Consider the following 13977-nt stretch of genomic DNA (forward strand, 5'->3'; position numbering starts at 1 on the left):
TTAATGATGTATCTTTATACTTTTCTGGGGCTTGAAAGTGGTAGTTGCATAGACTGTCAATGGAGGGACAGAAAGATCTCAGATTTCATTAAAAATATCTTGTTGTGAAGATGACAGAAATTCTTACATGTTTGGAATGACATGAGGTTGAGTAATTAATGACAGAATTTCCATTTTGGGTGAACTTACCCTTTAAGAATAAATTAAGACACGCACCTTAAGAAATCTCACTAATGAGGGTGGGTCAGTGATGTTGGCTGGGTGCTGGTAGGTGGAGGAGCAGTCATGTTTGCTGGGTGCTGGTAGGTGGAGGATTAGTGCTGGTAGGTGGAGGATTAGAGTTGGCTGGGTGCTGGTAGGTGGAGGATTAGTGTTGGCTGAGTGCTGGTAGGTGGAGGATTAGTGTTGGCTGAGTGCTGGTAGATGGAGGAGCAGTGATGTTGGCTGGGTGCTGGACTGGTAGGTGGATGATTAGTGTTGGCTGAGTGCTGGTAGGTGGAGGAGCAGTGATGTTGGCTGGGTGCTGGACTGGTAGGTGGATGATTAGTGTAGGTGGAGGAGCTGTTTGCTGGTTGTTGGATGTTGAAGCTTGGCTACTGTTGGTCCTTTTCATCTTTTTAGATTGGCTCTTGCTTCCAAGATGTCCATCGTTTAAGTGTTGTTTTTTTCTGTCATTTCGTATTTTTTTTAGCCTCTATCCTCAACCTCAGCCGTATAAATCTTTAGGAGATTTTTTCTTCTACTCCACAGCATGATGGAAGCCTGCTGGAGAGTGACTGAGCTTCTTTCTCCAAGACATCCACTGCATTGGGGAGCTCCATGAGGTAGGAACTAGTCTTGGTCCTAAATAGTTTCTCAATTTGTTGGGTAAAGTCATAGGCTTCTTGTGAGGGACGACAAAGAGCACCTGCCTTGAACTCTTTTAGGTTTACTAAGATGCTGTTATCTCCAGCAGGATTGTCATCAGTTTGCCGTGTTGCAGTTCCCTTTCAAGGGAACTCGAGCTGCGTTTGAGACGCGGTGGGAATGCTCTGCGTGATTGCGTCGTGAAGCACGTGTAAAATCAGTCCAATGGAAACATGAGACGTCAATGATGACGTCATAGACCAGGAAGCTATAAAGCAACCCTGAAGTCAGACCGCGACAGCTTCTGTGTCTTCAGCAAGCGCTCTCTGTATATCTGTCCTTGTCATATTTATTGTTGTCTGTCAAGCTCAATATATATATATATATTTATCTACTATGGCGAGCAAGCAAGATTTCAAGCGTTGTGTTGTTCCCTGCCCTCGTTTCATCACGGGTGGGGACACACATCAGCTTTGTGTTGCTTGTTTGGGAGTGGAGCATGCCCAGTCAGTCCTCGAGGGGGCTGAGTGTGAGCATTGCGAGCTGCTGTCCGTGAGGACGCTCCGCTCTCGCCGGGCGTTCTTTGAGGAGGGCGGTTCGGTTCAGGTTCGCGTTCCCCGAGGTGCAGGTCCCGCTGCTGCCGAGGCACAGCGGAGGCTTTCATCTTGGGGTTCGCATATGGATTTAGTAGCGGGGTTTGAGACGGGCCCAGCCCTTTCTCAACCTTTACCTGCTGAATCCGGTGCCTCTGCCCAGGAAGGAGCCCGCGCTGCGGTTTCTCCTCCCCGGGTTGAGGCACCAATGCTGAGGCTATCCAGTTCTGAGGAACTGGATGTCATCAGTGTTGATATGGAAAGGGATTACGAGTCTTCGCCAGCTCGTAACCCCGTTGATGAGGAGCTTATGGAGGTTTTGACTCGTGCTGTAGCTAAATTAAATATTGATTGGCCAGCTGATGATGTTGATACTGAATCTAGAAAGAGTCTGTTAGATGAACGTTATTTACCATCTAAATCACGACCTCCTCGTCGGGAACTCCCGTTTTTTCCAGATCTCCACACTGAGGTGTCGAGATCGTGGAATAAACCAGTGTCTTTCAGAGTGCATAATCCACAAACACTTAACTATAGTAATATTAAAGGTATTTCACACTATGGTTATTTGACGATGCCTCGTGCTGAAGAGACGCTTGCGAGCCATCTCTCTCCCGAGTCATCGTCATCACTGAAAGCCCCGACGTTACCCACCAAGCCATTAAAAAATACATCTTTATTGGTGGGTAAAGCATATTCGGCAGCAGGTCAGGCCGCGGCATGCTTGCACACTATGTCTATTCTCCAAGCATACCAGGCTGACCTGCTGAAGGACATTGACGATTGCGAGGAGATTAGTGCTGACGCAATTCGAGAATTGCGTCGCACGACAGATTTATCTCTCCGGGCCACCAAGGAGACGGACAAATCTGTTGGCCGATCTATGGCAGCCCTGGTGGCCACGGAACGCCATTTATGGTTAAATCTTTCAGAGATAAAAGATAGAGATAGATCTATTCTTCTGGACGCCCCGCTTTCACCCACAAGTCTGTTTGGTGATGCTATTAATTGTGTGGTTGATAGATTTCAAGAGACTAAAAAACAGTCTGCTGCGCTCCAGAGGTTTCTTCCTCGCCGATCTAATGTTCCTGAGGCTGCTCGTGTTATAAAGGTTGAGCAGCCTCGTCTGTCTACCAGCTCCTCACAGCAGCACAGAGTGCAACAAAAACAGAGTGTCGCCACTCGGGTTCCCCTACAATCTGGGGATCCTGGGTGGCGGTCGCAATCCAGGCCCTCTAGGGGGAGACAAGATCTGAGGACTGTCATTACCAAGAGAGCTTGGACAAAGAAGAAGTCCTGACTGTCAGTCTGTCAGACTTCTCAGGGTGGTCCCCTCCAGGGAGGAACGGTTTCGAGGAATCGGTTCTCCGTGGCGCCCTCCGGGGGGCGATTCTCCGAGGAGAGTCGCAGCGCTGCCACTTCGGTTGTTCCCTGCCGGTTCGCTGCTTCAGGGCACCGAGGTGTCAGCGTCCCCGTACGATCCTCCGAGGAGGATCGTAGAACGGTCAGTTCGATTGTTCCCTGCCGGTTCGCCGCTTCAGGGCACCGAAATGGTTGTTCAACTAAATCCAGAGGCCAGTCTCGAGAGACTGGTCCCCTTATCAGAATTTCTGGCAGCGTGGAAACTTCTGCCAGATATTTCTCTATGGGTCCTGCGTGTAATAGAGAAGGGCTACAGAATTCAGTTCGGTTCTCGTCCGCCCAGTTTTCAAGGGGTCCTTCCCACAGTGGTGGAACCCCAGCAGGCTCTGGTTATGGAACAAGAGGTACTGACACTTCTTCAAAAAGGGGCTATAGAAAGGGTTTCTCCTCCCAACAGAGAGTCAGGGTTTTACAGCCGATACTTCATTGTTCCAAAGAAGGATGGAGGGCTGCGTCCTATTCTAGATCTGCGCCATTTAAACAGCAGAGTTCAGAAACTCAAGTTCAAGATGCTTACACTCAAACAGATTGTATGTCAGATTCAGTCCGAGGACTGGTTTGTCACAATAGACTTGAAGGACGCGTACTTCCATGTATCTATCCATCCTCATCACAGGAAATTCCTGAGGTTTGCTTTCGGGGGCGAAGCATACCAATATCGGGTTCTTCCCTTCGGCCTAGGTTTATCACCCCGCACCTTTACAAAATGCGTGGATGCAGCTCTGGCTCCTCTGAGACTCCAGGGCATTCGCGTATTAAATTATATCGACGATTGGTTGATTTTAGCTCAGTCTGAGCTTTTGGCAGTTCGACATCGAGATGTCGTTCTGGCCCACATAAAGAGGTTGGGGTTGCGGCTCAACACCAAAAAGAGTGTGCTCCTCCCAGCTCAGAGGACCACTTTTCTAGGTGTAATATGGGATTCGACAACAATGCAAGCACGTCTGTCGCCTGTACGTATTTCTGCGATTCTCACAGCTGTAAAGAATGTAAAACTAGGCCAGTCACTCACTGTAAAACAGTTTCAGAGACTGTTGGGGCTCATGGCAGCTGCGTCCAACGTGGTTACTTTTGGCCTTCTGCACATGAGACCCCTGCAGTGGTGGCTCAGGACCAAGGGGTTTTCTCCGAGGGGGGAAATCCGTTTCGCACGATCAAGGTCACGCGGCAATGCCTTCGTGCCTTGGTCATGTGGAAGAAACCTTGGTTCCTCGCCCAGGGCCCAGTGCTGGGGGCTTCTTGTCGACGCATCACGCTTTCGACAGATGCCTCCCTCACGGGATGGGGGGCAGTCATGAGTGGCCGCTCGGCGAAAGGTCTGTGGCAGGACCATCAATGTTCCTGGCACATAAATCGCCTGGAAATGATGGCGGTATTTCGGGCTCTCAAATACTTCCTGCCCGACCTGAGGGGTCACCATGTTCTGGTCCGCTCGGACAACATCTCGGTGGTCTCGTATATCAACCATCAGGGGGGTCTGAGGTCACGTCACCTTTGCAAGCAGGCCCATCAGATCCTCCTATGGGCCCAGGGGAAATTGTTATCGCTCAGGGCGGTTTATATTCCGGGGCATTTGAATTTGGGAGCGGATATCCTGTCGAGGCAGGGGCTGAGGCCCGGGGAGTGGAGACTTCACCCCGAGGTGGTGGAGCTCCTTTGGAAGAGATTCGGTCAAGCTCAAGTCGACCTTTTCGCATCATTCGATACAACCCATTGTCCTATGTGGTTCTCCCTGACGTATCCAGCTCCTCTAGGACTGGACGCAATGGTGCAGGTGTGGCCGAGGCTGCACTTGTATGCATTTCCCCCGATATCCATGCTTCCGGGGGTTCTGGAGAGGGTTCGCCGGGAAGGGGCCCGTCTATTATTAGTAGCCCCTTACTGGCCGACTCGAATATGGTTCTCGGACCTAGTGTCCCTTCTAGACGGCTCTCCTCTGGAGATTCCAATCAGGAGGGACCTGCTGTCCCAAGCAAGGGGCACGATATTTCACCCTCATCCGGAGTTGTGGAAACTGTGGGCCTGGCCTCTTGAGGGGGCCCAACTCATAGAATCTGGTCTCTCGACTGAGGTCGTTGAGACCATTCTCCATTCCAGAGCTCCTTCCACGAGGAAACTATATGCACTGAAATGGAAATTGTTCTCCACCTGGTGTGGTGAACGTCAGATAGATCCTGTTAACTGCCGTGTCGGTTCAGTTCTTGATTTCTTGCAAGTCCGTTTCTCTGCTGGGTTATCTCCCTCTACTTTGAAGGTATATGTGGCCGCTATTTCGGCCTACCACACCCCTCTGAGGGGCACATCTCTTGGGAGAGATCCCCTTATTATTCGTTTTCTCCGTGGTACATTGAGGTTGAGACCTGCACTGCACTCTAGAGCACCGGCTTGGGATTTGGCCATTGTACTTGAAGGTCTGGCCTTGGCTCTGTTTGAGCCTATTGAAGAGGTTTCAGAAAAGTTCCTCACTCTAAAAACTTTACTTCTTCTCGCCATTTCTTCAATTAAGAGAATTGGAGATCTGCAAGCCCTGTCGGTTGCTCCGTCATGCTTGGAATTTGCGCCTGGTGAAGGCGTTCCTTTACCCTAGGCCGGGTTACATGCCTAAGGTCCCTACTAATGTGGCGGGCCCAATAGTGTTGCAGGCCTTTTATCCTCCACCTTTTGTTACCCCAGATCAGGAAAGTCTTAATCTGTTATGTCCAGTTCGGGCATTGGATGCTTATGTTCACAGAGCTGCCCTGTGGCGTAAATCTGAGCAGTTATTCATCTGCTTCGGGTCACCTAAGAGAGGTTGCCCTGCATCCAAACAGGTAATGAGCAAGTGGGTAGTTGAGGCTATTTCACTTGCTTATGGAGCGGCCGGACAGCCTTCACCTATGGCTGTTCGAGCCCACTCTACCAGGAGTATGGCTGCCTCAAAGGCTTTAATTTCGTGTGTTTCCCTTCATGATGTTTGTAATATGGCAGGCTGGTCCTCGCCACATACATTTGTCAGATTTTATGACCTAGACCTCTCCACTCCAGGGGCTAGGTTGCTCACTTCTTAGGATGCGCAAGGACTTCATTCAGAACGGGCATTTGTCATTATGGCGGAGTGGGTATGGGGTTCCCACCGCGTCTCAAACGCAGCTCGAGTTCCCTTGAAAGGGAACGTCTCAGGTTACGTATGTAACCCTGGTTCCCTGATAGGGAACGAGACGCTGCGTTCGCCTGCCATACTTCCTGCATGCCCTGATCGACTTGCTTCAGCCTTTCCAGAAGCTGTCGCGGTCTGACTTCAGGGTTGCTTTACAGCTTCCTGGTCTATGACGTCATCATTGACGTCTCATGTTTCCATTGGACTGATTTTACACGTGCTTCACGACGCAATCACGCAGAGCGTTCCCACCGCGTCTCAAACGCAGCGTCTCGTTCCCTATCAGAGAACCAGGGTTACATACTTAACCTGAGATGTTTTGCATTTTTCACAGATGCTGGCAAATCTGATTAATTTGTGGACAATGTAGCCTGCAAGATGGAAGAGAATACATTTCTCAGTTTTGGTGAGGTCGGGTGCTGTTCTTTTCTCCACTATCAGCTGTTCCACTCTGACTGATGGAGTGACATTTTGTTTCACTGTGTCCAGGAAGTCTGCCAAAAAGCTACTGTCATCTTCCTGGTAGCTCCCAGATCTGACGGTTGTGAGGAACTGCCCTACAGATATAATTCTCAGTGCATGATGGAATTCCACTGGAGTTGGTATGGGATTTTTAGACCTCACACAGCTGAATGTATTTTCAAGGCAGTCTTGTGTGAACCTTGAAGTTAACACAAACCTGTGTCCTCGTGTCAGCATCTCTTCCTGTATGCCCAAAACTGATTTTGTTGCCATTATCACCCCTTTTTGAATAGGCTTCCATCTCCCTTATGACCAATCTTCATCCCATGGAACAGATGGATGATATCCTGTAGGAAGATGATGGCCTTTTCATACTCCTCTATCTTGACCCTGCTCAGTGCTGTAATTGGATGGCGAGATGACATTAGATCAAACCAATGATCCACTTGCTCCAAGAACCACGCTGTAGTCAGGTAGGAGAGAGGGCGGTTTTCTTGCTGCACCATATACTTCAGCCCAGCACTTGTTGCCTTACTAAAAACATTAAGAGCAGGACCAACCTTCATTTTTTCAAAGTGGCTTGGCTCTATGGCTGCAGCTGATAGATGGGGAGCTACTTTTAATGCCATCCCTTCTTGAAAGGACAATAAGTCCTTAATAGGGTCCACTGAAACCTCGTTGGAAGGTAGGTTCTCTTTGTTAACCCTCTGGGGTCGGCGGTCTCGCCGGCGATACCAGCTCACTTTTTTCCTTATCAGTGCAAAAGAGACTCAAATTACTCTGTTGATTTTGATCTTACATATAAGTGTTGTACATCATTCGATCCTGTTAAGTTTGTATTTTTTTGTGGAACCTCACAATAAAAAATAAACATGATGCGCGTTCTGCGTTCTCTCTGTCAGTGAAGTCCATTCTGAAACGCGTCCGAAAAATGAACTGTAACTCTGCAAATACTCAGTCAAACAGGTATACAGGCACACAGGCATGAAGCCTGAATTATCTTCTTTTAAATGAAGTAATTTATATAAAAAACAAATGTTCTCATTTTATGTAATCTGTACGAAAAGAGAGAGATGATAGTCGTTCTCGTCTCAGGTCATTAAAGTTAATTTGACCACGCCCACGGAGCGCGCGCTCTATTCAAACACAAATGCTCTGAGGCGATCCACGCCCACATCAGCTGGATAACCCACCGAAAGAGACTCATATTTACGACGCTGTGAGGAATAATACTATCTTAATAATAATCCTGGAAAAAATTACCTCAGAAGTGCAGGTAGTTTCATTTGGAGGAGCAACGGATCCAGCTGAGGAATAGGTACATTCTTTATTTTCAAGTGCTTTGTTCTAATCGCGATATGAAATAGTGTCTGTAAACAAAAAGACTGTTTGAATATGAATCGCATTTTTGTGTGTGAATGAATGAACAGCTTTTACCTAACTATATTCCAATACTGAGATGAGTAAAAATCGACTGAAATATGTTGAAATAAAATATTTTTGTATAAGCAACGTATTAAACTGCAAATTAACATTTATATGTCCTAATCATAAAAACGATATGTTACATATGAAAGACAAGATGTCGTTTTTACTGTAAAATACTGCCACATCAAATAAGCTTGTTTGCTAAGATGTTATTATAGTGTTTGTTCGATTGTAGGCTATATTCAAACTAATTAATCCGCAACTGTGAAATATGTATGATAAAATGTATACTTTAGTATATACAAAGAAAGATTACATTTGAAATATAGTTAATTTTAATTGTTGTTGTAATTGTAACCTTTTTATTAAAATAGCAAAAATATATGTAGGCTACATATAAATAAATCTTAGGTAAATCTTAAAAGCTCAATATAAGCCTCCTCTTTAAATTATTTGTATTGTGTTTTATTAGTGACACATTTGGGATATATTCCCAAACTTTCTGTAAAAACAGTATGAGAATTAACTGCACAATTACTAGAAATGTTTACATTTGATATTATACAATTTGCAAGCACAATTTGAAAAATAAATAAATAATTGGAACTGTGAACCAATTTTGTATTATATAGGCCTATATATATATATATATACACTCACCGCCCACTTTATTAGGTACCCCATGCTAGTAACGGGTTGGACCCCCTTTTGCCTTCAGAACTGCCTCAATTCTTCGTGGCATAGATTCAACAAGGTGCTGGAAGCATTCCTCAGGGAGTTTGGTCCATATTGACATGATGGCATCACACAGTTGCCGCAGATTTGTCGGCTGCACATCCATGATGCGAATCTCCCGTTCCACCACATCCCAAAGATGCTCTATTGGGTTGAGATCTGGTGACTGTGGAGGCCATTTTAGTATAGTGAACTCATTGTCATGTTCAAGAAACCAATTTGAAATGATTAGAGCTTTGTGACATGGTGGAAGTAGCCATCAGAGGATGGGTACATGGTGGCCATAAAGGGATGGACATGGTCAGAAACAATGCTCAGGTAGGCCGTGGCATTTAAACGATGCCCAATTGGCACTAAGGGGCCTAAAGTGTGCCAGGAAAACATCCCCCACACCATTACACCACCACCACCAGCCTGCACAGTGGTAACAAGGCATGATGGTTCCATGTTCTCATTCTGTTTACGCCAAATTCTGACTCTAACATCTGAATGTCTCAACAGAAATCGAGACTCATCAGACCAGGCAACATTTTTCCAGTCTTCAACTGTTCAATTTTGGTGAGCTCTTGCAAATTGTAGCCTCTTTTTCCTATTTGTAGTGGAGATGAGTGGTACCCGGTGGAGTCTTCTGCTGTTGTAGCCCATCCGCCTCAAGGTTGTGCGTGTTGTGGCTTCACAAATGCTTTGCTGCATACCTCGGTTGTAACGAGTGGTTATTTCAGTCACTGTTGCCCTTCTATCAGCTCGAACCAGTCTGGCCATTCTCCTCTGACCTCTGGCATCAACAAGGCATTTCCGCCCACAGAACTGCCGCTCACTGGTTGTTTTTTCTTTTTCGGACCATTCTCTGTAAACCCTAGAGATGGTTGTGCGTGAAAATCCCAGTAGATTAGCAGTTTCTGAAATACTCAGACCAGCCCTTCTGGCACCAACAATCATGCCACGTTCAAAGTCACTCAAATCAACTTTCTTCCCCATACTGATGCTCGGTTTGAACTGCAGGAGATTGTCTTGACCATGTCTACATGCCTAAATGCACTGAGTTGCCGCCATGTGATTGGCTGCTTAGAAATTAAGTGTTAACGAGCAGTTGGACAGGTGTACCTAATAAAGTGGGCGGTGAGTGTATATATACTGTATATTGTCATTGCATTCTTGTGGCTCAGTGACACACCTGAATGAAAGGGTCATTAGTATGCAGCCCCATTATGCGCTCATTATGCGGGCCCATTGTCTTCTCAGGTGTGAATCACAGCAGGTCACACCCCTGCGCATATTGCCTTTCCAAACAAAAAGTGTCATTTTTAAATTTAAACCAATCTATTGTTTTATGTGAATGATAAGGCAGGATGATTTTCAGATCATTTTGAAGAAAAAACTCTAGGCGACAACATCCATTAGTCAAAAGTCTTGTGGACACATATTTAGTATGTGTTTTGTGGCCTTATTTCAGAAACTTCAAGTTTTAGTTTTTTCAATAACCACGCATAAACAATATTCTCTCAAAAATACAAACATGTACATACATGTTGATAGCATATTATGGTAGCCCTGTTTGTGCTAAATAGAGTGTAATTACACCTTTGCCAGTAATTTGTTTATAAGCAACTGAAAAAAGCACAAATGTCAGAGTATGTCAAAACATCTCAAGGACCCCAAAAACACCTTGGACCCCAGAGGGTTAACCACATTCTCTGGAATTGTTAACACCTGTCCACGTACAAGGGCACTTTTTAGATTTTTTACCAGATGTGGGACATCAGGCATGAAATAGAGATTCCTATCTGGTGTTGTTGGATGTGGCACAGATGTTTTGGCGTGGTCGACCCCAAAGGATTTCCACATGGCCTGGTTAGGGCTACCCATATCGGTGGTGACAGCAAGCACATGTAGCCCTATGGATGCTGCCCTCTCTATTATTTCTGTAATTATTGGCTTGTACTCTGCTCCATTGGTAGAATTACCACTGTAATGATATGCCACTACTTGTTTCCACCGAGTGGTGTTTCCAGCCAACATAAACACACAAGCATGTGTTGCTACTCCTGTGTGACCTGGCAAAGTGACATCACCATAGAGTTTGCCTGTGAGCATGTGCAGCTCCACACTTGGAGTGATTACCATTTCATCCAAAGACAGCACACACTCCCTTTCAAGGTCTGCCAATCCATCTACCTTCAGTTTTAAAAAATCAAATACCTCTGTCAACACACCAGGCTCAAATTTGACACATTCCATCCTCCTTTGCAGGGTTCTGATTGCTGGCAAGGGAATCTGCAATTCCTGTAGGGTCTTGTAACCAGTTGGACCGGCTGCAAAGCGAATTTTTAATGCCTTCTTAATTGTGTCATTGCTCCATTTCATCCCTTTTGAGGTTCGTCTTCCTAATGCCATAATTTGGTCTTTTGATACAATTTTTTTTTAAAAATTGTCCCTAATTTTAATTGTTTTCTTGAGAGCTGCATTTTCCTTCTTTATTTTTCTTAGTGCTGCCTTTACATTTGTTGATATTTTTTCTTGTATCTTTAATTTTTTTAAAAGACCCAGGTAACTGGCTGATGGCTCACTGGTATGCTGACTGGCTGCTGGCTGACTGGGTAGTGTCACCTGTCTCTCCTCTCCTTTTTTTCCTCAACCTTTGAAACTGACAGAGGCAGAATACATGGTATTGCTAATTTTAAATATTGAAAATATCACATAACTTCAAAATTAGAAATATTACTTCAACTAGTACGAGTTCGTACTTATTATATATGTGTCACCTGTAATACTATAGCTGTGATCAGCAGCAATGTGCTGTATGTTTACAGGTCTAGGGGTGCATCGTGGTGCAGGGGCCCTCCTCTTTTTGACCACAGGACGATGCACAAAGATGGTGGGAATAGCATCTGGTCTCAGCCTACTCTTGAAATTTTTTGTCATGACAAATTGGTTTGCCTCAAAATGTGCCTGCAGAATGATTTGAGTTTAGTTTCCACACACAACTTTGTCTACCCACATACTGTACATATCACATGATGGCACAGTTATAGGTAACACTGATGACTCCCTACAATGTGACTGCACCCTCACCATGAGTCTCAGCTGCTCCCTGGATTTTTGCAAGGCTTTGCTTGGTCCTTATTTGTAGTAAAACTAATTCCCATTGGGGTATTTCCATGTGAAAAAGTGCAAATAAATGTACCTCACACATTTTTTTGTTGTTGTAATTTTTATTTAGATTGCTCCTGCTGACTTGAGCCAACCATTTTTTCTCCTCTCCATGTCAGTGGGGAAGCCATAAATTCGCACACCTTTCTCTGAGCGATTGGAGCATCCCCATGCAGCACAGCAAACCATGGTGGAGACAATGCAACGACAACATGAAAGAAAGGACACATACAAAATGCTTGGCATGCTATTTAATTTATTAGAAATGTATTCATGAATTGCTGTAAATAGTTAATTGCATTTATTCAAATAAAAATACAAAAAAAGTAATATTGTAATATATTATTACAATTTAAAATAACTGTTTTCTATTTTAATGTATTTTAAAATATAATTTACTCCTGTGATGCCAAGCTGAATTTTCAGCATCATTACTTCTGAACGGCAGTTTATATACGAGTATGCTTAAGTTGTTTTAAAGCTGAATATATTGTGTATATGAATACGTTTTGTAAGAATTATACATTAGATATATAATATGTATAATACATAAATAATTAGATTACTATATATATAATTGTAAGAATTGTAAACAATAAGCTTCATTTCACGTTACTGTTGCTAATAGTTAAGTTCATTGACCCATTGTGCGGTGCGAGCTGGAAATCACCTGTCACCAGCCTGTCTCTGTACTATCTGAAAGTCATAAATATGACATTAGTTACCATGAGATTAGTGAAAACAATGAACATGAGGTAACATAAAAAGGCAATGTTCAGCAACCCTAGCCTGAAATAAGTTGAGGGAAATAACGGTAAGTGAACACTAATCCTCAAATATTAGCTGATTTGATCTTTAAAAAACAACACCGCTGTAACAACATACTCATGCTACATACATATGTCGGTGTGTTACATAAATACAGGTCCTTCTCAAAAAATTAGCATATTGTGATAAAGTTCATTATTTTCCATAATGTAATGATAAAAATTAAACTTTCATATATTTTAGATTCATTGCACACCAACTGAAATATTTCAGGTCTTTTATTGTTTTAATACTGATGATTTTGGCATACAGCTCATGAAAACCCAAAATTCCTGTCTCAAAAAATTAGCATATCATGAAAAGGGTCTCTAAACGAGCTATTAACCTAATCATCTGAATCAACTAATTAACTCTAAACACCTGCAAAAGATTCCTGAGGCTTTTAAAAACTCCCAGCCTGTTTCATTACTCAAAACCGCAATCATGGGTAAGACTGCCGACCTGACTGCTGTCCAGAAGGCCATCATTGACACCCTCAAGCAAGAGGGTAAGAAAGAAAGAAATTTCTGAACAAATAGGCTGTTCCCAGAGTGCTGTATCAAGGCACCTCAGTGGGAAGTCTGTGGGAAGGAAAAAGTGTGGCAAAAAACGCTGCACAACGAGAAGAGGTGACCGGACCCTGAGGAAGATTGTGGAGAAGGACCGATTCCAGACCTTGGGGGACCTGCGGAAGCAGTGGACTGAGTCTGGAGTAGAAACATCCAGAGCCACCGTGCACAGGCGTGTGCAGGAAATGGGCTACAGGTGCCGCATTCCCCAGGTCAAGCCACTTTTGAAGCAGAAACAGCGGCAGAAGCGCCTGACCTGGGCTACAGAGAAGCAGCACTGGACTGTTGCTCAGTTTTGCATGTCATTCGGAAATAAAGGTGCCAGAGTCTGGAGGAAGACTGGGGAGAAGGAAATGCCAAAATGCCTGAAGTCCAGTGTCAAGTACCCACAGTCAGTGATGGTCTGGGGTGCCATGTCAGCTGCTGGTGTTGGTGCACTGTGTTTTATCAAGGGCAGGGTCAATGCAGCTAGCTATCAGGAGATTTTGGAGCACTTCATGCTTCCATCTGCTGAAAAGCTTTATGGAGATGAAGATTTCATTTTTCAGCACGACCTGGCACCTGCTCACAGTGCCAAAACCACTGATAAATGGTTTACTGACCATGGTATTACTGTGCTCAATTGGCCTGCCAGCTCTCCTGACCTGAACCCCATAGAGAATCTGTGGGATATTGTGAAGAGAAAGATGAGAGACGCAAGACCCAACACTCTGGATGAGCTTAAGGCCGCTATCGAAGCATCCTGGGCCTCCATAACACCTCAGCAGTGCCACAGGCTGATTGCCTCCATGCCACGCCGCATTGAAGCAGTCATTTCTGCAAAAGGATT

The 13977-nt window shown here is 44.8% G+C and overlaps 1 long non-coding RNA gene across 7 annotated transcripts; it reads left to right on the forward strand.

Annotated features, from left to right (window-relative positions):
* The first annotated feature begins 322 nt into the window (after positions 1–322).
* LOC130097271 (uncharacterized) lies at positions 323–12090 on the forward strand. 7 transcript variants are annotated; one of them, XR_008808279.1, is made up of 10 exons: positions 323–495; positions 553–824; positions 6332–6403; positions 6487–7144; positions 10431–10546; positions 10623–10779; positions 10873–10996; positions 11164–11219; positions 11433–11497; positions 11892–12090. It is a non-coding gene; the product is annotated as an uncharacterized LOC130097271 (long non-coding RNA). The 7 variants fall into 7 exon arrangements; XR_008808280.1 differs by having other exon boundaries at positions 10635–10779; XR_008808278.1 differs by having other exon boundaries at positions 6487–6932; positions 7036–7144; positions 10431–10779.
* Positions 12091–13977: the final 1887 nt, after the last annotated feature.

This window comes from Rhinichthys klamathensis, unplaced genomic scaffold (genome assembly GCF_029890125.1).
Source record: "Rhinichthys klamathensis goyatoka isolate OS25496 unplaced genomic scaffold, OSU_Roscu_1.1 h1tg000214l_1, whole genome shotgun sequence".
NCBI lineage: Eukaryota > Metazoa > Chordata > Actinopteri > Cypriniformes > Leuciscidae > Rhinichthys > Rhinichthys klamathensis.